The 3,343-nt window shown below is 39.6% G+C and overlaps 1 long non-coding RNA gene across 2 annotated transcripts; it reads right to left on the bottom strand.

The window, feature by feature from the left end:
• Positions 1 to 555: 555 nt before the first annotated feature.
• LOC137151283 (uncharacterized) lies at positions 556 to 2,901 on the bottom strand. 2 transcript variants are annotated; one of them, XR_010919228.1, is made up of 3 exons: positions 2,758 to 2,901; positions 1,811 to 1,959; positions 556 to 688 (listed from the first exon to the last, which is right to left on the bottom strand). It is a non-coding gene; the product is annotated as an uncharacterized lncRNA (long non-coding RNA). The 2 variants fall into 2 exon arrangements; XR_010919229.1 differs by having other exon boundaries at positions 577 to 685.
• Between the last annotated feature and the right edge of the window lie 442 nt (positions 2,902 to 3,343).

The raw sequence follows: 3,343 nt of genomic DNA on the forward strand, positions 1-3,343 counted from the left end.
GAATTCCATTCCAGTCAAGATGTAAAGTATTATCCATGCCTTTCTTGTTATTACTCATTTAAACTGCAGTAGAAAATCAGGATTGGGGCCCCATTGTACTGGGTGCTGTACAAATACCATGTGGCTAGCTCTTGCGATCATATTGCCAGTCTTGAGGTATTTGGTGTTTTTCTTAAAGACCCAGACCCTGCAATCCCATGAGAATCTTTGCCTTCATTTTTACTGAGTACATATCTAGCTCTCACGGGTGCAGAGAAAAGCTTGGAAATGTGAACCCCGAAACAATGGAAAACAGCGGAAGACAAATAAGACCCAAAAAGGTATTTTTTAAAAACACATTATTTTTTTCACCTATTCTCATGATTTTGGAGGTGCGAGTCATTATTTTTTGCATATTTGGTGTTGGCAATGCTACAAACACGCATCTAGAAACAGTCCTTGCTCAGAACTCTTAAATGCATCCAGGTTTTATGGATATTATTGCCCATTTTCTCTGCCTAAAGAATTAACTTTTTAATATCTTTCTATTTGATTATACTTTTTAAAGCACAAACTGTTTTTATTCTAATTCCTACTCCCAACTATGTACAGCAATTAAGAAGATGGTGAAGTTTCTGATCCTCAGCTTTATGTATAGTAGCTTCATTCAAAAAGCATTCAAGTGTAGGAATGGGTAGTTCACATTCTTCTTCCAGGAAAAAAAAAAAAAAGATGCTTTAAAATTTTCAAGGTGCAAACTAAATTACAAGGCTGCCCAGGAGTGTGCAATAGCATTTCATTGTTTGAGTTTGGAATAAAAGACAGATAATTAGGAAATTGGGAGTCTATTAATTTTCCAAATTTACTCATGCAAGAAGCACTGAGCTATGGTGATATTTGCTTACCTCGTCATTATGCAAAAATATATTAGCTAATTATTTTGACTAATGCAATTAAGATATGCATATTTAGCATAAACTATACAATAGAAATGTTACAGTCAGCAATTGCTGGGTTGCACTCATGGGCAGCAGAGAGGCAAAAGTCTCGGCACAGTCTCTGATGGTAAACCATAAGATTGCTACAACTCTGCCTGAACTGTTATTAGTTCTGTTGCGGTAATTAATTTACTTTACAGCATGACTAGGTGGCACAGCTAGCAGCAGTATTAATTTTTGTTATGAGACACCTGAAGATGTCAGCTTTGGGCAACAGAGTCTGCACCTTTAATTGCCTTAATCAGTGGAAATGCAGGATCTTTTTCAGGGATCCAGTTAAGACACTCAATAGTTCCTTTCTTTGCTCTTTTTTTTTTTTTTTTTACAAATATTCCAAATTGTAAGAGTTAAGGAAGTAGTAATCCCAGAAAACTTTCTTCTCTTCCAACACTAAATTCATGACCATCCCATTTTTGGGATGAAAGATCTCAAACATTCCTCCTCTACCTTCCTCCATTATTTCATAGTTGGGACGGGAGGAAGGGGGGGCACTTTTTCAAAGATAAATGCTTTTTAACACGTTTGACTGAAAAATCCTTCCAATTGTCTACGGCTCCCACTAATTAGCTGCCTTAACTGCTCAGTTTTGCTACCCTTATTCCTGTTAGCAGTACCTTATTCCACAACCAGTGCCATTGACATCAGTGGGACTAATTTGCAGAATAAGGTGCTTCTTAACATGAGATAAGAGGCAGGATCTGCCTCTTACAAATACTTTACTTGGCTTCTTCCCTCCCTGCATGGGCTGGGGAATAGTCCTTCAATATACAAAATTGAACAGAGCCTGTCCCTTCATTCTGGTCCTGCCACTTTCCCCCCCAAAGTAACCTTACCTGCTACAATGCCTATCATGTAATGCCTTTTCTAACACTGGGATGAATTGCACACTCCCCTCCAAATCCATCATCAGTGCACTTCCCAGGAACAGCCAGCAGGGAATGAATGCAGAGCAATGGGTTCTCGCCAAAGGCCAAGTTGATGTCTGTGATCAATTGTACATAGAGCGGAGTGAATAATTGGTTTTTTGGCTCATTGGCCAAACTGAAAAATGCCAAAAATATTTCATTTCAGGTCAACCCAGCATTGAAAATTTTTGTTGTTTCTTGCCAAAACAAGAAACAAAAATAAAAAAAATAGTTTCAGGGCGAGTAAAATATTTCATTCAGTCTGAAACGATATTTTTTCAGTTTTTGCAGTTCATTTTTAGGGGTTTTTTACCCTTTTATTTTTGTTTTAATTAAATCTAGCTAAATTTCTAAACTAAATGTCATTTTGAAACAAAACGTCAGAACATTGCATTTAAAAAAATGTTGAAACAAAATGTTTCTTTAAAAACAAAACAAAACACTTCTTTTTCAATCAAAAATGATTCACTGAATTTGACCCAAATTCACAGATAGTTTTGGTCAGCCTAGAACTATCTTGTTCATCGAGTAAATTATTTGTCCAAAAAAAAATTCACCCAGATCTAATTAAACGTACTCATTAAACTAGATTGTGACTTTAAGCCCAACCATGGACCACACTCCTGTCCTGAGTCAGAATTGCTCCTCTATTCCTCACTGCTCCTCGGAATTAGTTATTTGCCATATCAGCAGTAAATTACAATACCCAACATGCTGGCTTAGGTGTGCTGGCCAGTGAGCAGGGGAAGATGGAGTCAATGTTCTACCCATTCCCAGCCCACATGCTGTGAGGCAAGAGTAAGCAGGTGTCCAGCCTAACTTACACCTGTGTGCCTGGACCCAAGGTCTGGATAGTTGTAAAGGGGTTAACTCACTGTTTGTGCCTCCTCATGGCTGGACATGTCATAATAGCTGTCTTCCCATCGGGTACTTCCTGACAGTGATTGCTTCACTTCTGCGGGTCTGCCTCTTCCTGAAACTTGGCCCTGCAGCCAGGTCACTTTAAAGTCTATCTTCTTCTCGAGTAATCCTTGAACAAAAGAGCAAGGGGAATTAATACAATAAACTGAGTTCAGAGGAAATAGAGGGGAATTATTCCCTCTCAAGATGTATCAGAATCTGGCCTTCTCTTCACTCAGGGATGGGCCACTGGGCAGTGGTAATCTGGGAAACTCCTACATTCAGTCAGCCCTTTCCTCGGGTGCTGATGATCTATTCTCTTCCATGCTCTGCGAACAAGTGAGCTACTCTGCTCTCCTTTATAGCTCCTCCTCCAGCCTGTGCATGCTTTGCAGGTGTGGTGGGGTGGAGCTGTCTGAGACCAGAGCAACTTCTTAAGACCTTGTTTTCCAGTGTGGGATCATCACAGTCGCCCATGCCATGGTATGAGAGGGAGTTCTTACAACCTCTTCCCTCCACAGCTGCATAGTCTAAATCGCAAGTGGATATTCTACCCAGGGC

This window comes from Emydura macquarii, unplaced genomic scaffold, assembly GCF_026122565.2.
Source record: "Emydura macquarii macquarii isolate MOO-44397 ecotype Brisbane River unplaced genomic scaffold, CSIRO-AGI_Emac_v2 contig_1045, whole genome shotgun sequence".
NCBI classification, from domain to species: Eukaryota; Metazoa; Chordata; order Testudines; family Chelidae; genus Emydura; species Emydura macquarii.